This window comes from Chiloscyllium plagiosum, unplaced genomic scaffold (assembly GCF_037043375.1).
Source record: "Chiloscyllium plagiosum isolate Xiang-an unplaced genomic scaffold, Cpla_swu_hap1 HiC_scaffold_44, whole genome shotgun sequence".
Lineage (NCBI taxonomy): Eukaryota > Metazoa > Chordata > Chondrichthyes > Orectolobiformes > Hemiscylliidae > Chiloscyllium > Chiloscyllium plagiosum.
The window spans coordinates 7,357,670-7,380,269 of NW_028270182.1; the positions used below are offsets into that span (position 1 = coordinate 7,357,670).

Sequence of the window (22,600 nt, forward strand, 5' to 3'; positions counted from 1 at the left end):
CTGCCTCGGTGTGGACTTGTTGGGCCGAAGGGCCTGTTTCCACACTGTAAGTAATCTAAAAAAACCCCTCACTCACACACACACTCACACACCAACTCACTCACACACACCAACCCCCTCGCTCACTCACTCACACACACACCAACCCCCTCACTCACACATACACACACACCAATTCACTCACACTCACACACACACCAACCGCCTCACACACCAACCCCCTCACTCACACACACACTCACACACCAACCCCCTCACTCACTCACACACACACACACCAACCCCCTCACTCACTCACATACCAAACCCCTCACTAATACACACACTCACACACCAACCCCCTCACTCACTCACACTCACACACCAACCCCCTCACTCACTCACACACACCAACCCCCTCACTCACTCACACACACCAACCCCCTCACTCACTCACACACACACCAACCCCCTCACACACTCACACACCAACCCCCTCACTCACTCACACACACACACCAACCCCCTCCCTCACTCACTCACTCACACACACCAACCCCCTCACTCACTCACACACACCAACCCCCTCACTCACTCACACACACCAACCCCCTCACTCACTCACACACACATACACACCAACCCCCTCACTCACTGACACACTCACACACCAACCCCCTCACTCACTCACACAGACACATACCAACCCCCTCACTCACACACACACACACACTCCAACCCCCTCACTCACACACACACACACACCAACCCCCTCACTCACTCACACACACACACCAACCTCCTCACTCACTCACACACACACACCAACCCCCTCACTCACACAGACACACCAACCTCCTCACTCACTCACACACACACACACCAACCCCTCACTCACTGACACACTCACACACCAACCCCCTCACTCACTCACACACACACATACCAACCCCCTCACTCACTCACACACACACCAACCGCCTCACTCACACACACACCAACCTCCTCACTCACTCACACACACACACACCAACTGCCTCACTCATTCACACACACACCAACCGCCTCACTCACTCACACACACCAACCGCCTCACTCACTCACACACACCAACCGCCTCACTCACACACACACACACCAATCCCCTCACTCACTCACACACACACACACCAACTGCCTCACTCATTCACACACACACACCAACCCCCTCACTCACACACACACACCAACCTCCTCACTCACTCACACACACACACACCAACCTCCTCACTCACTCACACACACACACACCAACCCCCTCCCTCACACACACACACCAACCTCCTCACTCACTCACACACACACACACCAACCCCCTCCCTCACACACACACACCAACCTCCTCACTCACTCACACACACACACCAACCCCTCACTCACACACACACACCAACCTCCTCACTCACTCACACACACACACACACCAACCCCTCACTCACACACACAGACCAACCCCCTCACTCACACACACACACCAACCCCCTCACTCACACACACACACACACACCAACCTCCTCACTCACTCACACACACACACACCAACTGCCTCACTCATTCACACACACACCAACCGCCTCACTCACACACACACACACCAACCGCCTCACTCACACACACACACACCAATCCCCTCACTCACTCACACACACACACACCAACTGCCTCACTCATTCACACACACACACCAACCCCCTCACTCACACACACACACCAACCTCCTCACCCACTCACACACACACACACCAACCCCTCACTCACACACACACACCAACCCCTCACTCACTCACACACACACCAACCTCCTCACTCACTCACACACACACACCAACCTCCTCACTCACTCACGCACACACACACCAACCCCTCACTCACACACACACACCAACCCCTCACTCACTCACACACACACACCAACCTCCTCACTCACTCACACACACACACACCAACCCCTCACTCACACACACACACCAACCCCTCACTCACACACACACACACACACCAACCCCTCACTCACACACACACACCAACCCCTCACTCACTCACACACACACACCAACCTCCTCACTCACTCACACACACACACACCAACCTCCTCACTCACTCACACACACATACCAACCCCCTCACTCACTCACACACACACACCAACCCCCTCACTCACTCACACACACCAACCCCCTCACTCACTCACACACACACACACCAACCCCTCACTCACACACACACACCAAACCCCTCACTCACTCACACACACCAACCCCCTCACTCACTCACACACACACACACCAACCCCTCACTCACACACACACACCAACCTCCTCACTCACTCACACACTCACACACCAACCTCCTCACTCACTCACACACACACACACCAACCCCTCACTCACTCACTCACACACACACACCAACCTCCTCACTCACACACACACACACCAACCTCCTCACTCACTCACACTCACACACACCAACCCCTCACTCACACACACACACCAACCCCTCACTCACACACACACACCAACCCCTCACTCACTCACACACACACCAACCCCCTCACTCACTCACACACACACAGACCAACCTCCTCACTCACTCACACACACACACACCAACCTCCTCACTCACTCACACACACACACACCAACCCCCTCACTCACACACACACACCAACCTCCTCACTCACTCACACACACACACCAACCTCCTCACTCACTCACACACACACACCAACCCCTCACTCACACACACACACCAACCTCCTCACTCACTCACACACACACACACCAACCCCTCACTCACTCACACACACACACACCAACCCCTCACTCACACACACAGACCAACCCCCTCACTCACACACACACACCAACCCCCTCACTCACACACACACACCAACCTCCTCACTCACACAGACACACCAACCCCCTCACTCACTCACACACACACACACCAACCCCCTCACTCACACACAAACACACACCAACCTCCTCACTCACTCACACACACACACCAACCTCCTCACTCACTCACACACACACACACCAACCCCCTCACTCACTCACACACACACACACCAACCTCCTCACTCACTCACACACACACACCAACCCCCTCACTCACACAGACACACCAACCTCCTCACTCACTCACACACACACACACCAACCCCCTCACTCACACAGACACACCAACCCCCTCACTCACTCACACACACACACACCAACCCCCTCACTCACACACACACACACCAACCTCCTCACTCACTCACACACACACACCAACCTCCTCACTCACTCACACACACACACAGACCAACCCCCTCACTCACACACACACACCAACCCCCTCACTCACTCACACACACACACACCAACCCCCTCACTCACACACACACACACCAACCTCCTCACTCACTCACACACACACACCAACCTCCTCACTCACTCACACACACACACAGACCAACCCCCTCACTCACTCACACACACACACCAACCCCCTCACTCACACACACACACACACCAACCCCCTCACTCACTCACTCACACACACACCAACCCCCTCACTCACTCACACACACACACCAACCTCCTCACTCACTCACACACACACACCAACCCCCTCACTCACTCACACACACACACACCAACCCCCTCACTCACTCACACACACACACCCTCCTCACTCACTCACACACACACACACACCAACCTCCTCACTCACTCACACACACCAACCCCCTCACTCACTCACACACACACACCAACCCCCTCACTCACACACACACACCAACCCCCTCACTCACTCACACACACACACCAACCGCCTCACTCACTCACACACACACACCAACCGCCTCACTCACTCACACACACACACCAACCCCCTCACTCACACACACACACACACCAACCCCCTCACTCACTCACTCACACACACACCAACCCCCTCACTCACTCACACACACACACCAACCGCCTCACTCACTCACACACACACACCAACCGCCTCACTCACTCACACACACACACCAACCGCCTCACTCACTCACACACACACACCAACCCCCTCACTCACACACACACACACCAACCCCCTCACTCACTCACTCACACACACACCAACCTCCTCACTCACTCACACACACACACCAACCGCCTCACTCACTCACACACACACACCAACCGCCTCACTCACACACACACACACCAACCCCCTCACTCACTCACACACACACACACACCAACCCCCTCACTCACTCACACACACACACACCAACCCCCTCACTCACTCACACACACACCAACCCCCTCACTCACTCACACACACACACACACACACCAACCCCCTCACTCACACACACACACACCAATCCCCTCACTCACTCACTCACACACACACACACCAACCTCCTCACTCACTCACACACACACACACACCAACCCCCTCACTCACTCACACACACACCAACCGCCTCACTCACTCACACACACACACACCAACCCCCTCACTCACACACACACACACACCAACCTCCTCACTCACTCACACACACACACCAACCTCCTCACTCACTCACACACACACACACCAACCCCCTCACTCACTCACACACACACACACCAACCTCCTCACTCACACACACACACACCAACCCCCTCACTCACACAGACACACCAACCTCCTCACTCACTCACACACACACCAACCCCCTCACTCACACAGACACACCAACCCCCTCACTCACTCACACACACACACACCAACCCCCTCACTCACACACACACACACCAACCTCCTCACTCACTCACACACACACACCAACCTCCTCACTCACTCACACACACACACAGACCAACCCCCTCACTCACACACACACACCAACCTCCTCACTCACTCACACACACACACACCAACCTCCTCACTCACTCACACACACACACCAACCCCCTCACTCACACACACACACACACCAACCCCCTCACTCACTCACTCACACACACACCAACCCCCTCACTCACTCACACACACCAACCGCCTCACTCACACACACACACACACCAACCCCCTCACTCACTCACACACACACACACCAACCCCCTCACTCACTCACACACACACACCAACCTCCTCACTCACTCACACATACACACACACCAACCTCCTCACTCACTCACACACACACACACCAACCCCCTCACTCACTCACACACACACACCAACCCCCTCACTCACTCACACACACACACCAACCCCCTCACTCACTCACACACACACACCAACCGCCTCACTCACTCACACACACACACCAACCGCCTCACTCACTCACACACACACACCAACCCCCTCACTCACACACACACACACCAACCCCCTCACTCACTCACACACACACCAACCCCCTCACTCACTCACACACACACACCAACCGCCTCACTCACTCACACACACACACCAACCGCCTCACTCACACACACACACACCAACCCCCTCACTCACTCACACACACACACACACCAACCCCCTCACTCACTCACACACACACACCAACCCCCTCACTCACTCACACACACACCAACCCCCTCACTCACTCACACACACACACACCAACCTCCTCACTCACTCACACACACACACCAACCCCCTCACTCACACACACACACACCAACCCCCTCACTCACTCACACACACACACACACCAACCTCCTCACTCACTCACACACACACACACACACCAACCCCCTCACTCACTCACACACACACCAACCGCCTCACTCACACACACACACACCAACCCCCTCACTCACTCACACACACACACCAACCTCCTCACTCACTCACACACACACACACCAACCCCCTCACTCACACACACACACACCAACCTCCTCACTCACTCACACACACACACACACCAACCCCCTCACTCACTCACACACACACACCAACCCCCTCACTCACTCACACACACACACCAACCCCCTCACTCACTCACACACACACACCAACCTCCTCACTCACTCACACACACACCAACCCCCTCACTCACACACACACACACACCAACCCCCTCACTCACTCACACACACACACCAACCTCCTCACTCACTCACACACCAACCCCCTCACTCACTCACACACACCAACCCCCTCACTCACACACACCAACCGCCTCACTCACACACACACACCAACCCCCTCACTCACTCACACACACACAACCCCCTCACTCACTCACACACACCAACCTCCTCACTCACTCACACACACACACCAACCCCCTCACTGACTCACACACACACACACACCAACCCCCTCACTCACACACACACACACACCAACCTCCTCACTCACTCACACACACACACACCAACCCCCTCACTCACACACACACACACACCAACCCCCTCACTCACACACACACACACCAACCCCCTCACTCACACACACACACACACACACACCAACCCCCTCACTCACACACACACACACACCAACCCCCTCACTCACTCACACACACACACCAACCTCCTTACTCACTCACACACACACACACCAACCCCCTCACTCACTCACACACACACACCAACCTCCTCACTCACTCACACACACACACCAACCTCCTCACTCACTCACACACACACACCAACCTCCTCACTCACTCACACACACACACACCAACCCCCTCACTCACTCACACACACCAACCCCCTCACTCACTCATACTCACACACACACCAGCACCCTCACACACACACACACACCAACCCCCTCACTCACTCACACACTCACACTCACACACCAACCCCTTCACTCACTCACACACACACACACACCAACCCCCTCACTCACTCACACTGACACACACACCAACCCCCTCACTCACACACACACACACACCAACCCTCACACATACACACACACACGAACCCTCACACACACACTCACTTACACACTCACTAACACTGACTCCCTCACTCACTCATACACTCGCTCGCTCACTCACTCAGTCACACACACTCTCACTGACACACTCACTCACTCACACACTCTTTCTCTCACACACATGCGCACCCACATTCTCACACGCACACACTCATGCTCTCTCTCTCACACACACACACTCTCCCACATTCTCACAGTCTCTCTCACACATACACACACTCACAGAAAGACACACACACATACTCACACACACTCTCAGACACACACCTACATTCACTCTCTCACACATACACACACATTCACCTACCCACTCAAACACATTCTCTCTCTTACACACATTCACACACACAGTCTCTCACACACACATTCATCCTCAACCCTGCCTCTCAGATACTGACACCCCCCTGCAAATAATACCATAAATGTGCATGTGAGGGAGAGGGAGAGATACAAAGACAGAGTCAGAGAGGGAGAGAGAGAGAGAGACAGACACAGTGAGACAGAGAGAGAGAGACATCGAGAAAGAGAGAGACATACATAGAGAGAGAGACAGACAGACAGATAAAGAGACAGAGACAGAGAGAGACCTGGAGAGAGAGAAAGAGGGTCAGAGAGACAGAGATAGAGGGAAGAGAGGTGAGAGGTGGTGGGGGAGAGGGGGGAAGAGAGGTGAGAAGTGGAGGGGAAGGGGGAGAGAGAGGGGAAGGAGAGGGCGGGGGGGGAGAGAGAGGGGGAGAAGGGGAGAGGGGGGAGAGAGAGGAAAGAGAGCGGGGGGAGAGACGGAGAGAGAGGGGTGAGTGAGATGGGGAAGGGAGAATGGGGAATGAGAGAAGGAATGAAAGATACAGCAGAAAGAGGGTCAGAGAGAGGGTGGGGGTGTGGAAGAGAGAAAGAGCAGGAAAGAGGTGGGGGAGGGGAATAGAGAGGAGGGTGGTCTGTTTAATCAGGTTAATGGAGGGGTTTAACAGAGAGATGGAGAGAGAGAGAACGTGAGACAGAGATGGAGAGAGAGAGAGACAGTCACTGAGAGAGACAGAGGGAGAGAGAGATGGAGAGAGAGAGAGAGACGCAGATAGAGAGAGACAACAGACAGAGAGATACACACACACACACACAGACAGAGAGAGACACACGCACAGAGACACAGAGAGAGACACACACACAGAGCGACACACACACACACACAGACACACAGACAGAGACAGACACACACAGACAGAGAGAGACACACAGACAGAGACAGACACACACAGACAGAGACAGACACACACACAGAGACAGACAGAGAGAGACACACACAAGCAGAGAGACATAGAAAGAGAGAGACACACACAAACAAAGACAGAGAGAGACAGAGAGAGAGACACAGAGAGAGAGAGACACACACACAAACAAAGACACAGAGAGAGAGACACACATGCACAGAGACAGACACAGAGACACAGAGAGAGAGAGACACACACTTACAGAGACAGAGAGACACACACTCACAGAGACAGAGAGAGACACACACTCACAGAGACAGAGAGTCACACACACACACAGACACAGAGAGAGAGAGACACGCACACAGAACAGAGAGAGAGAGAAACACACGCACAGGGAGAGAGAGACACACACACAGACAGAGAAAGAGAGAGACACAGACAGAGACAGACACACACACACAGAGACAGAGACAGAGAGAGACACACACACACAAACAAAGACAGAGAGAGAGACACGCACAGAGAGAGACACACATATGCACAGAGACAGAGAGAGAGAAAGAGAGACAGAGAGAGAGACACATACATGCACAGATACAGAGAGAGACAGAGAGAGAGAGACACACACACACAGACAGAGAGAGGGGGAGAGAGAGTGAGGTGAGGAATGGGGGTTCGGTGTGTGGAGAGTTTCTGGGATTGCTCTGTGTATTATGCGAGGCCTGGTGTGGGGGGTGATGCAGTCAGTGCCCCCCACCCCCGCCGTACCCAGTCCATGTGATCCTCTCCATGAGCTCCTTGGCTGTTATCGAGTCCAGCTCCTGGGCACCGGGATATTCCCAGGGACATTCCCGGGGGATCTGTGGGAGGAGAGAGAGAGAGAGGACACAGTCAATATAATCCCCTGCCCGCCCAGGAGAAACCACCACCTCTGGCCACTCCCGCACCCTGACCCTGCAGAGGACGGAGCTGCTGGGATGGGGCTGGACAGGCCTCTGGCCCATGGGATCTTGCTGTGCGTGGGTCAGCCATCGCAGTGGGGTGAGGGGGGGCGGGGTTCTGGATGTTGAGGACCGAGATGGGGAGGAATAGAAACAGACACACACACACACAAAATAAACTATGGGATCTTGCTGTGCGCACACCAAGGCGCCATTCTGCTCGGCTGCAGAATGCAACGGGTGGATGTGCTGGGATTATATATGAATGCAATCATGGTGTTGGCTGCAGAATGCAGTAGGTGGATGTGCCAGGATCATATATTAATGCAATTGTGGTGTTGGCTGCAGAATGCAGTGGGTGGATGTGCTGGAAATATATACAAATGCAATCGTGTTTCAGATAATACGCAACCCCACCCCCAGTCACACCCCCCCCCGCCTCCCGCTCCAGCCCCTCCCAAATGTCGTGAGAGATGTATCCACCTTGGAGGCCATCTTGTCGACGGTTGCCATGGTGTTGCTGAGGTCCAACAGGCCAATGGGGTTGTAGACAGGTGGGATCACGCCCCTGAAAGGCCGCACCGTGCCCTGCAAAGGTCAAGGGTCACCATCAGCCACAAAGGAGTCCCTCCGGTCCACCCCACCTCGACCCCCACCCCCGAGGGAGGGAGGCACAGAAAGAGAGAGAAGCCCCACCCAATCGGTGGAAGGAGAGGGAAATGGGTCGTCCGAGAGGGCCAGCACAGTCCAGTGATGGGCCAAACAGCCACCATCCAGAACCCCACACTCCTCCAACCACAACCCCAGCCACCCCACCTCCCCGACACCTCCACCAGGCAGCTGAGGCCCAGGGTTCCTTTCCTCAGGAGAGCCAGCACCTGGGCTGGGTGGGGGAGGGGAGTGAGATATTCGACCGTGGGAGCCATCGCTGTCCAGGCGGAGATGCTGTACCAGGATGGGGGGGTGGAGGGAATGTCTGGGTGCATTTCAGACTTGGGGGGTGGGTGGGGAGGAGCAGGAGGAATCACTTTTCTCCTTGGGGGTGGGGTGGAACCTTGGGAGTTTCTCCTCTCCCAATCCTCTCCCTCCCTGTTGGGGCGTGGGTGGGGTTGCAGGGAGAGGTGATGCTGACGTTGCCGATCAGCCATGCCATGACAAAAATGGCCTCCATTTACTCCTTGTCCCTGAGGGTATCCCAGAGGGAGCGGTGACTGGGATAGGATGGCGAAGGGGGAACGAATGGCCTTTGCACGCGGTCGGAGGTGGAGAATCGACTTGACGGGATGGGGAGAGCGATTCCCTCCCTGACTCCCTGCTGCTATCCCCAAGGTAGGTGTGGGAAGGCCGAGTGGCCATCCTAACCTGAAGCTCCAGCAGGCTGGATTGGGTATGGTCCACGGGGTAAGTCTCCAGCCCCAGCTCCTGCGCCAGCCGCAGGATGTGAGTCTGGGTGGGACCCACATACGCTCCCCCAACATCGGTGCATCCGAACTGTGGGCTCTGAGCGAGAGAGAGAGAGAGAGAGAGGTCACCTCTGTGTCACAGTGTCACAGTGTAGAGACAGCTTTACTCTGTATCTAACCCCATGCTGTCCCTGTCCTGGGAGTGTTTGATGGGGGACAGTGTAGAGGAAGCTTTACTCTCGATCTAACCCCGTGCTATCCCTGTCCTGGGAGTGTTTGATGGAGACAGTATAGAGGGAGCTTTACCCTGTATCTAACCCCGTGCTGTCCCTGTCCTGGGAGTATTTAATGGAGACAGTATAGAGGGAGCTTTACTCTGTATCTAACCCCGTGCTGTCCCTGTCCTGGGAGTATTTGATGGAGACAGTATAGAGGGAGCTTTACTCTGTATCTAACCCCGTGCTGTCCCTGTCCTGGGAGTATTTGATGGAGACAGTATAGAGGGAGCTTTACTCTGTATCTAACCCCGTGCTGTCCCTGTCCTGGGAGTATTTGATGGAGACAGTGTAGAGGGAGCTTTACTCTGTATCTAACCCCGTGCTGTCCCTGTCCTGTGAGTATTTGATGGAGACAGTATAGAGGGAGCTTTACTCTGTATCTAACCCCGTGCTGTCCCTGTCCAGGGGAGTATTTGATGGGGAGATGGTAGTGACCAGGTAATTGTGTGGTGTGCTGCTCTATTCCGTCCCTCAGTCCTACATGCTCACCTGGACGGTGTGGGTACGCCCCCCAACACGGTCCCTGGCTTCCAGCACCAGAACATTCAGACCTGTCTCTCTGAGCAGCCATGCGGCCGAGAGGCCTGTAACAGACAGAACCACAGGTCAAAGGGTGTTTGGACTATTGTAACTGGCCGCAAGATGCAGTAAACGGCCAACAGAGACGCTGATGCAGAGTGTAGCGTTGCAAGGCCTCAGATCCTGACTTCGCAATTGGACAGCAATTCGTAAACCAGCCTGAGTGGTCAATAAATCCTGAGCATCAGAAACATTCATACAAGCAATGTCCATCAACCCAGGCATCTCTTTCACCTTATAGTAGGCAACACCATGGCTCTGTGGTTAGCACTGCTGCCTCCCAGCACCAGGGACCCGGGTTCGATTCCACCCTCGGGCGACTGTCTGTGTGGAGTTTGCACATTCTCCCCGTGTCTGCGTGGGTTTCCTCTGGGTGCTCCAGTTTCCTCCCCCAGTCCAAAGGTGTGCAGGTTAGGGTGGATTGGCCGTGCTAAATTGTCCCACAGTGCCCAGGGATGTGCAGGTTAGGGTGGATTGGCCGTGCTAAATTGCCCCATAGTGCCCAGGGATGTGCAGGTTAGGGTGGATTGGCCGTGCTAAATTGTCCCATAGTGCCCAGGGATGTGCAGGTTAGGGTGGATTGGCCGTGCTAAATTGCCCCATAGTGCCCAGGGATGTGTAGGTTAGGGTGGATTGGCCGTGCTAAATTGTCCCATAGTGCCCAGGGATGTGCAGGTTAGGGTGGATTGGCCGTGCTAAATTGTCCCATAGTGCCCAGGGATGTGCAGGTTAGGGTGGATTGGCCGTGCTAAATTGCCCCATAGTGCCCAGGGATGTGTAGGTTAGGGTGGATTGGCCGTGCTAAATTGTCCCATAGTGCCCAGGGATGTGCAGGTTAGGGTGGATTGGCCGTGTTAAATTGTCCCATAGTGCCCAGGGATGTGCAGGTTAGGGTGGATTGGCTGTGCTAAATTGTCCCATAGTGCCCAGGGATGTGCAGGTTAGGGTGGATTGGCTGTGCTAAATTGTCCCATAGAGCCCAGGGATGTGCAGGTTAGGGTGGATTGGCCGTGCTAAATTGCCCCATAGTGCCCAGGGATGTGTAGGTTAGGGTGGATTGGCCGTGCTAAATTGTCCCATAGTGCCCAGGGATGTGCAGGTTAGGGTGGATTGGCTGTGCTAAATTGTCCCATAGTGCCCAGGGATGTGCAGGTTAGGGTGGATTGGCTGTGCTAAATTGTCCCATAGAGCCCAGGGATGTGCAGGTTAGGGTGGATTGGCCGTGCTAAATTGCCCCATAGTGCCCAGGGATGTGTAGGTTAGGGTGGATTGGCCGTGCTAAATTGTCCCATAGTGCCCAGGGATGTGCAGGTTAGGGTGGATTGGCCGTGTTAAATTGTCCCATAGTGCCCAGGGATGTGCAGGTTAGGGTGGATTGGCCGTGCTAAATTGTCCCATAGTGCCCAGGGATGTGCAGGTTAGGGTGGATTGGCCGTGCTAAATTGCCCCATAGTGCCCAGGGATGTGCAGGTTAGGATGGATTGGCCGTGCTAAATTGCCCCATAGTGCCCAGGGATGTGCAGGTTAGGGTGGATTGGCCGTGCTAAATTGTCCCATAGTGCCCAGGGATGTGCAGGTTAGGGTGGATTGGCCGTGTTAAATTGTCCCATAGTCCCCAGGGATGTGCAGGTTAGGGTGGATTGGCCGTGCTAAATTGCCCCATAGTGCCCAGGGATGTGTAGGTTAGGGTGGATTGGCCGTGCTAAATTGTCCCATAGTGCCCAGGGATGTGCAGGTTAGGGTGGATTGGCCGTGTTAAATTGTCCCATAGTGCCCAGGGATGTGCAGGTTAGGGTGGATTGGCCGTGCTAAATTGTCCCATAGTGCCCAGGGTTGTGCAGGTTAGGGTGGATTGGCCGTGCTAAATTGTCCCATAGTGCCCAGGGTTGTGCAGGTTAGGGTGGATTGGCCGTGCTAAATTGTCCCATAGTGCCCGGGGATGTGCAGGTTAGGGTGGATTGGCCGTGCTAAATTGTCCCATAATGCCCAGGGATGTGCAGGTTAGGGTGGATTGGCCGTGCTAAATTGTCCCATAGTGCCCAGGGATGTGCAGGTTAGGGTGGATTGGCCGTGTTAAATTGTCCCATAGCGCCCAGGGATGTGCAGGTTAGGGTGGATTGGCCGTGCTAAATTGTCCCATAGTGCCCAGGGATGTGCAGGTTAGGGTGGATTGGCCGTGCTAAATTGTCCCATAGCGCCCAGGGATGTGCAGGTTAGGGTGGATTGGCCGTGCTAAATTGTCCCATAGTGTCCAGGGATGTGCAGGTTAGGGTGGATTGGCCGTGCTAAATTGTCCCATAGTGTCCAGGGCTGTGCAGGTTAGGTTGGATTAGCCGTGCTAAATTGTCCCATAGTGCCCAGGGATGTGCAGGTTCGGGTGGATTGGCCGTGCTTAATTGTCTCATAGTGCCCAGGGAAGTGCAGGTAAGGGTGGATTGGACATGCTAAATTGTCCCATATTGCCCAGGGATGTGCAGGTTCGGGTGGATTGTCCGTGCTAAATTATCCCATAGTGCCCAGGGATGTGCAGGTTAGGGTGGATTGGCCGTGCTAAATTGTCCCATATTGCCCAGGGATGTGCAGGTTAGGGGGAATGGGTCCGGTTGAGTTCTTCTTCGGAGGGTCAGTATGGACTTGAGGGGCCGGTGGGCCTGTTTCTGCCCAGTTGGGCTTCTCTGCTACAAACGCAAAGTGATTTATTGCCTCCTGCTGGGACACTTACATGATCCCACATCTATATCTGAGTGGTGTTTAAAATAAATATATTCCCCATCACTTCATGCGTCAGGCAGACTTGGGCTGTCAGTCATTCCAAACCCTGTTAACGGCTCAAATTTAAAAACGCAAACACAGCTTCTGGGCCGGAGGCCTCCTGATCTGCTTCGAGCTGAACTAATCGTTTTATTTTCAATTTTTAAAAGATTGTTTGCTGACCCACCATTGTGTGGCACACAAGTGAATAACCAATACCTTCGGAATTTGAGTAAAAATTGACCAAATCTTGCCACTTGGATTTGGAACGAATCCAGATGTAACGCACCACCTTTGGATCAATAGCTTCCAAATTAAACAAAATGCATTTTCATCGGACATCAGGGCAGAGAATGACAGCTGGCTAGAGGAAATGTTCGAACAGATGACGAGGAGCTTCTCAAAGAAATAGATTTTGCGGAGGGTTTTAAGCAAGGGTGAAGGTGAGTGAATTTAGCAATAAATTGATTCCACAGCCATCGCACTTGTTTAAACTTGTATTCAATTAGAGATTGGGATGTTATAGATTTCTTGAAATTTACCCCATTGTGAAGTGTTGTCAGATGTGAGGATATTGAAAAATTCCTCACCTGAGCACTCCAGACGTTGCTGAGGTCAGAGGGACATAGCAGAGGGACCGGACACTGTTGGAGTGTCAGTGCTAAGGGGGCGGGCACTGTCGGAGGGTCAGCACTGAGGGAGTGGGCACTGTCAGAGAGTCAGTGCTGAGGGAGCGGGCACTCTCAGGGGGTCAGTGCTGAGGGATTGGGCACTGTCGGGGGTGGTCAGTGCTGAGGGAGCAGGCATTGTCGGGGGGGGGTCAGTGCTGAGGGAGCTCTGCTCTGTCGGAGGGTCAGTGCTGAGGGAGCGGGCACTGTCAGAGGGTCAGTGCTGAGGGATTGGCATTGACAGAGAGTCAGTGCTGAGGGAGTGCCGCACTGTCAGAGGGTCAGTGCTGAGGGAGCGGGCACTGTCGGAGGGTCAGTGCTGAGGGATTGGCACTGACAGAGAGTCAGTGCTGAGGGAGTGTCGAAGGGTCAGGGCTGAGGGACCGCCGCACTGTCAGAGGGTCAGTGCTGAGGGAGTGGGCACTGACGTAGGTTCAGTGCTGCGGGAGTGGGCACTGACGGAGGGTCAGCGCTGAGGGAGTGGGAATTGACAGAGGGTCAGTGCTGCGGGAGCACTGCTCTGTCGGACAGTCAGTGTTGAGGGAGTGCCGCATTGTCGGAGGTTCAGTGCTGAGGGAGTGCCGCATTGTCAGAGGGTCAGTGCTGAGGGAGTGGGCACTGTCAGAGGGTTAGTGCTGAGGGAGTGGGCAATGTCAGAGGGTCAGTGCTGAGGGAGCACCGCACTGTCGAAGGGTCAGGGCTGAGGGACCGCCGCACTGTCAGAGGGTCAGTGCTGAGGGAGTGCCGCATTATCCGGGGAGGTCAGTGCTGAGGGAGCGGGCACTGTTGGAGGGACAGTGCTGAGGAAGCGGGCACTGTTGGAGGGACAGTGCTGAGGAAGCGGGCACTGTTGAAGGGTCAGTGCTGAGGGAGCACTGCTCTGTCGGAGGGTCAGTGCTGAGGGAGTGCCCCACTGTCGGAGGGTCAGTGCTGAGGGAGTGCCGCATTGTCGGAGGGTCAGTGCTGAGGGAGTGCCGCATTGTCGGAGGGTCAGTGCTGAGGGAGCGGGCACTGTCGGACGGTCAGTGCTGAGGGAGTGCCGCATTGTCGGAGGTTCAGTGCTGAGGAAGTGCCGCATTGTCGGAGGGTCAGTGCTGAGTGAGTGGGCACTGTCAGAGGGTCAGTGCTGAGGGAGTGGGCACTGTCAGAGGGTCAGTGCTGAGGGAGCACTGCTCTGTCGGACAGTCAGTGCTGAGGGAGTGCCGCACTGTCGGAGGGGCAGTGCTGAGGGAGTGCCGCACTGTCGGAGGGTCAGTGCTGAGGGAGTGCCGCACTGTCGGAGGGTTAGTGCTGAGGGAGTGGGCACTGTCGGAGGGTCAGTGCTGAGGGAGTGGGCACTGTCGGAGGGTCAGTGCTGAGTGAGTGGGCACTGTCAGAGGGTCAATGCTGAAGGAGCACTGCTCTGTTGGAGTGTCAGTGCTGAGGGAGCGGGCACTGTCAGAGGGTCAGTGCTGAGGGAGCGGGCACTGTCGGAGGGTCAGTGCTGAGTGAGTGGGCACTGTCAGAGGGTCAATGCTGAAGGAGCACTGCTCTGTTGGAGTGTCAGTGCTGAGGGAGCGGGCACTGTCAGAGTGTCAGTGCTGAGGGAGCGGGCACTGTCAGAGGGTCAGTGCTGAGGGAGTGGGCACTGTTGGAGGGTCAGTGCTGAGGGAGCAGGCACTGTCGGAGGGTCAGTGCTGAGGGAGCAGGCACTGTCGGAGGGTCAGTGCTGAGGGAGCGGGCACTGTCAGAGGGTCAGTGCTGAGGGAGTGCTGCACTGTTGGAGGGTCAGTGCTGAGCGAGCATCGCGCTTTGGGAGGGTCAGTGCTGAGTGAGTGGGCACTGTCAGAGGGTCAGTGCTGAGGGAGTGGGCACTGTCTGAGGGTCAGTGCTGAGGGAGTGGGCACTGTCTGAGGGTCAGTGCTGAGGGAGCATTGCTCTGTCGGACAGTCAGTGCTGAGGGAGTGCCGCACTGTCGGAGGGGCAGTGCTGAGAGAGTGCCGCACTGTCAGAGGGTCAGTGCTGAGGGAGTGCCACACTGTCGGAGGGTCAGTGCTGAGCGAGTGCCGCACTGTCGGAGGGTTAGTGCTGAGGGAGTGGGCACTGTCGGAGGGTCAGTGCTGAGGGAGTGGGCACTGTCGGAGGGTCAGTGCTGAGTGAGTGGGCACTGTCAGAGGGTCAATGCTGAAGGAGCACTGCTCTGTTGGAGGGTCAGTGCTGAGGGAGTGCCGCACTGTCGGAGGGTCAGTGCTGAGGGAGTGGGCACTGTCGGAGGGTCAGTGCTGAGGGAGTGCCGCACTGTCGGAGGGTCAGTGCTGAGGGAGTGGGCACTGTCGGAGGGTCAGTGCTGAGGGAGAGCGGCACTGTCAGAGGGTCAGTGCTGAGGGAGCACTGCTCTGTCGGAGGGTCAGTGCTGAGGGAGCACTGCTCTGTCGGAGGGTCAGTGCTGAGGGAGCAGGCACTGTCGGAGGGTCAGTGCTGAGGGAGTGCCGCACTGTCAGAGGGTCAGTGCTGAGGGAGTGCTGCACTGTTGGAGGGTCAGTGCTGAGGGAGCATCGCGCTTTGGGAGGGTCAGTGCTGAGTGTGTGGGCACTGTCAGAGGGTCAGTGCTGAGGGAGTGGGCACTGTCAGAGGGTCAGTGCTGAGGGTGTGCCGCACTGTCAGAGGGTCAGTGCTGTGGGAGCACCGCACTGTCGGAGGGGCAGTGCTGAGGGAGCGGGCACTGTCAGAGAGTCAGTGCTGAGGGATTGGCACTGTTGGAGGGTCAGTGCTGAGGGAGCACCGCTCTGTCGGAGGGGCAGTGCTGAGGGAGCGGGCACTGTCAGAGAGTCAGTGCTGAGGGATTGGCACTGTTGGAGGGTCAGTGCTGAGGGAGTGCCACACTGTCGGAGGGTCAGTGCTGATGGAGTGGGCACTGTCAGAGGGTCAGTGCTGAGGGGGTGCCGCACTGTCGAAGGGTCAGTGCTGAGGGAGTGCCGCACTGTCGGAGGGTCAGTGCTGAGGGAGTGCCGCATTGTCGGGGGGTCAGTGCTGAGGGAGTGCCGCACTGTCGGAGGGTCAGTGCTGAGGGAGTGCCGCGCTGTCGGAGGGTCAGTGCTGAGGGAGTGAGCACTGTCAGAGGGTCAGTGCTGAGGGAGTGCCGCACTGTCAGAGGGTCAGTGCTGAGGGAGTGCCGCACTGTCAGAGGGTCAGTGCTGAGGGAGTGAGCACTGTCGGAGGGTTAGTGCTGAGGGAGTGGGCACTGTCGGAGGGTCAGTGCTGTGGGAGTGGGCACTGTCGGAGGGTCAGTGCTGAGTGAGTGGGCACTGTCAGAGGGTCAATGCTGAAGGAGCACTGCTCTGTCGGACAGTCAGTGCTGAGGGAGTGCCGCACTGTCGGAGGGGCAGTGCTGAGGGAGTGCCGCACTGTCGGAGGGTCAGTGCTGAGGGAGTGCCGCACTGTCGGAGGGTTAGTGCTGAGGGAGTGGGCACTGTCGGAGGGTCAGTGCTGAGGGAGTGGGCACTGTCGGAGGGTCAGTGCTGAGTGAGTGGGCACTGTCAGAGGGTCAATGCTGAAGGAGCACTGCTCTGTTGGAGTGTCAGTGCTGAGGGAGCGGGCACTGTCAGAGGGTCAGTGCTGAGGGAGCGCCGCACTGTCGGAGGGTCAGTGCTGAGTGAGTGGGCACTGTCAGAGGGTCAATGCTGAAGGAGCACTGCTCTGTTGGAGTGTCAGTGCTGAGGGAGCGGGCACTGTCAGAGTGTCAGTGCTGAGGGAGCGGGCACTGTCAGAGGGTCAGTGCTGAGGGAGTGGGCACTGTTGGAGGGTCAGTGCTGAGGGAGCAGGCACTGTCGGAGGGTCAGTGCTGAGGGAGCAGGCACTGTCGGAGGGTCAGTGCTGAGGGAGCGGGCACTGTCAGAGGGTCAGTGCTGAGGGAGTGCTGCACTGTTGGAGGGTCAGTGCTGAGCGAGCATCGCGCTTTGGGAGGGTCAGTGCTGAGTGAGTGGGCACTGTCAGAGGGTCAGTGCTGAGGGAGTGGGCACTGTCTGAGGGTCAGTGCTGAGGGAGTGGGCACTGTCTGAGGGTCAGTGCTGAGGGAGCATTGCTCTGTCGGACAGTCAGTGCTGAGGGAGTGCCGCACTGTCGGAGGGGCAGTGCTGAGAGAGTGCCGCACTGTCAGAGGGTCAGTGCTGAGGGAGTGCCACACTGTCGGAGGGTCAGTGCTGAGCGAGTGCCGCACTGTCGGAGGGTTAGTGCTGAGGGAGTGGGCACTGTCGGAGGGTCAGTGCTGAGGGAGTGGGCACTGTCGGAGGGTCAGTGCTGAGTGAGTGGGCACTGTCAGAGGGTCAATGCTGAAGGAGCACTGCTCTGTTGGAGGGTCAGTGCTGAGGGAGTGCCGCACTGTCGGAGGGTCAGTGCTGAGGGAGTGGGCACTGTCGGAGGGTCAGTGCTGAGGGAGTGCCGCACTGTCGGAGGGTCAGTGCTGAGGGAGTGGGCACTGTCGGAGGGTCAGTGCTGAGGGAGTGCCGCACTGTCGGAGGGTCAGTGCTGAGGGAGTGGGCACTGTCGGAGGGTCAGTGCTGAGGGAGAGCGGCACTGTCAGAGGGTCAGTGCTGAGGGAGCACTGCTCTGTCGGAGGGTCAGTGCTGAGGGAGCACTGCTCTGTCGGAGGGTCAGTGCTGAGGGAGCAGGCACTGTCGGAGGGTCAGTGCTGAGGGAGTGCCGCACTGTCAGAGGGTCAGTGCTGAGGGAGTGCTGCACTGTTGGAGGGTCAGTGCTGAGGGAGCATCGCGCTTTGGGAGGGTCAGTGCTGAGGGAGTGCTGCACTGTTGGAGGGTCAGTGCTGAGGGAGCATCGCGCTTTGGGAGGGTCAGTGCTGAGTGTGTGGGCACTGTCAGAGGGTCAGTGCTGAGGGAGTGGGCACTGTCAGAGGGTCAGTGCTGAGGGTGTGCCGCACTGTCAGAGGGTCAGTGCTGAGGGAGCACCGCACTTTCGGAGGGGCAGTGCTGAGGGAGCGGGCACTGTCAGAGAGTCAGTGCTGAGGGATTGGCACTGTTGGAGGGTCAGTGCTGAGGGAGCACCGCTATGTCGGAGGGGCAGTGCTGAGGGAGCGGGCACTGTCAGAGAGTCAGTGCTGAGGGATTGGCACTGTTGGAGGGTCAGTGCTGAGGGAGTGCCACACTGTCGGAGGGTCAGTGCTGATGGAGTGGGCACTGTCAGAGGGTCAGTGCTGAGGGAGTGCCGCACTGTCGAAGGGTCAGTGCTGAGGGAGTGCCGCACTGTCGGAGGGTCAGTGTGAGGGAGTGCCGCATTGTCGGGGGGTCAGTGCTGAGGGAGTGCCGCACTGTCGGAGGGTCAGTGCTGAGGGAGTGCCGCGCTGTCGGAGGGTCAGTGCTGAGGGAGTGAGCACTGTCAGAGGGTCAGTGCTGAGGGAGTGCCGCACTGTCAGAGGGTCAGTGCTGAGGGAGTGCCGCACTGTCAGAGGGTCAGTGCTGAGGGAGTGCCGCGCTGTCAGAGGGTCAGTGCTGAGGGAGTGCCGCACTGTCGGAGGGTCAGTGCTGAGCGTGTGCTGCACTGTCAGAGGGTCAGTGCTGAGGGAGTGCCGCACTGTCGGAGGGTCAGTGGTGAGGGAGCGCCGCACTGTCGGAGGGTCAGTGCTGAGGGAGCGCCGCACTGTCGGAGGGTCAGTGCTGAGGGAGCGCCGCACTGTCAGAGGGTCAGTGCTGAGGGAGCGCCGCACTGTCAGAGGGTCAGTGCTGAGGGAGCACCGCACTGTCAGAGGGTCAGTGCTGAGGGATCATCGCGCTTTGGGAGGGTCAATGCTGAGGGAGTGCCGCACTGTCGGAGGGTCAGTGCTGAGGGAGTGCCGCACTGTTGGAGGGTCAGTGCGGAGGGAGCGCCGCACTGTCGGAGGGTCAGTGCTGAGGGAGCGCCGCACTGTCGGAGGGTCAGTGCTGAGGGAGCGCCGCACTGTTGGAGGGTCAGTGCTGAGGGAGTGCCGCACTGTCGGAGGGTCAGTGCTGAGCGTGTGCTGCACTGTCAGAGGGTCAGTGCTGAGGGAGTGCCGCACTGTTGGAGGGTCAGTGCGGAGGGAGCGCCGCACTGTCGGAGGGTCAGTGCTGAGGGAGTGCCGCACTGTTGGAGGGTCAGTGCGGAGGGAGCGCCGCACTGTCGGAGGGTCAGTGCTGAGCGTGTGCTGCACTGTCAGAGGGTCAGTGCTGAGGGAGTGCCGCACTGTTGGAGGGTCAGTGCGGAGGGAGCGCCGCACTGTCGGAGGGTCAGTGCTGAGGGAGCGCCGCACTGTCGGAGGGTCAGTGCTGAGGGAGCGCCGCACTGTTGGAGGGTCAGTGCTGAGGGAGTGCCGCACTGTCGGAGGGTCAGTGCTGAGCGTGTGCTGCACTGTCAGAGGGTCAGTGCTGAGGGAGTGCCGCACTGTTGGAGGGTCAGTGCGGAGGGAGCGCCGCACTGTCGGAGGGTCAGTGCTGAGGGAGTGCCGCACTGTTGGAGGGTCAGTGCGGAGGGAGCGCCGCACTGTCGGAGGGTCAGTGCTGAGCGTGTGCTGCACTGTCAGAGGGTCAGTGCTGAGGGAGTGCCGCACTGTTGGAGGGTCAGTGCGGAGGGAGCGCCGCACTGTCGGAGGGTCAGTGCTGAGGGAGTGCCGCACTGTTGGAGGGTCAGTGCTGAGGGAGTGCCGCACTGTCGGAGGGTCAGTGCTGAGCGTGTGCTGCACTGTCAGAGGGTCAGTGCTGAGGGAGTGCCGCACCGTTGGAGGGTCAGTGCTGAGGGAGCACCGCACTGTCAGAGGGTCAGTGCTGAGGGAGTGCCGCACTGTCGGAGGGTCAGTGCTGAGGGAGTGCCGCACTGTCGGAGGGTCAGTGCTGAGGGAGCGCCGCACTGTCGGAGGGTCAGTGCTGAGGGAGCGCCGCACTGTCGGAGGGTCAGTGCTGAGGGAGCGCCGCACTGTCAGAGGGTCAGTGCTGAGGGAGCGCCGCACTGTCGGAGGGTCAGTGCTGAGTGAGTGGGCACTGTCAGAGGGTCAATGCTGAAGGAGCACTGCTCTGTTGGAGTGTCAGTGCTGAGGGAGCGGGCACTGTCAGAGTGTCAGTGCTGAGGGAGCGGGCACTGTCAGAGGGTCAGTGCTGAGGGAGTGGGCACTGTTGGAGGGTCAGTGCTGAGGGAGCAGGCACTGTCGGAGGGTCAGTGCTGAGGGAGCAGGCACTGTCGGAGGGTCAGTGCTGAGGGAGCGGGCACTGTCAGAGGGTCAGTGCTGAGGGAGTGCTGCACTGTTGGAGGGTCAGTGCTGAGCGAGCATCGCGCTTTGGGAGGGTCAGTGCTGAGTGAGTGGGCACTGTCAGAGGGTCAGTGCTGAGGGAGTGGGCACTGTCTGAGGGTCAGTGCTGAGGGAGTGGGCACTGTCTGAGGGTCAGTGCTGAGGGAGCATTGCTCTGTCGGACAGTCAGTGCTGAGGGAGTGCCGCACTGTCGGAGGGGCAGTGCTGAGAGAGTGCCGCACTGTCAGAGGGTCAGTGCTGAGGGAGTGCCACACTGTCGGAGGGTCAGTGCTGAGCGAGTGCCGCACTGTCGGAGGGTTAGTGCTGAGGGAGTGGGCACTGTCGGAGGGTCAGTGCTGAGGGAGTGGGCACTGTCGGAGGGTCAGTGCTGAGTGAGTGGGCACTGTCAGAGGGTCAATGCTGAAGGAGCACTGCTCTGTTGGAGGGTCAGTGCTGAGGGAGTGCCGCACTGTCGGAGGGTCAGTGCTGAGGGAGTGGGCACTGTCGGAGGGTCAGTGCTGAGGGAGTGCCGCACTGTCGGAGGGTCAGTGCTGAGGGAGTGGGCACTGTCGGAGGGTCAGTGC

At 57.5% G+C, this 22,600-nt stretch overlaps 1 pseudogene across 1 annotated transcript in view; it reads right to left on the bottom strand.

Annotated features, from left to right (window-relative positions):
• Window positions 1–22,600, bottom strand: part of LOC122545949 (amine oxidase [flavin-containing] A-like) — a 44,900-nt pseudogene that overhangs the window by 15,998 nt on the left and 6,302 nt on the right. Inside the window, exons 2-5 of the transcript XR_015754343.1 lie at window positions 11,283–11,377; window positions 10,475–10,612; window positions 9,596–9,700; window positions 8,940–9,031 (exon numbers count right to left, since the gene is read on the bottom strand). The product of XR_015754343.1 is annotated as an amine oxidase [flavin-containing] A-like (transcript). The remainder of the gene's footprint in view (window positions 1–8,939; window positions 9,032–9,595; window positions 9,701–10,474; window positions 10,613–11,282; window positions 11,378–22,600) is intronic.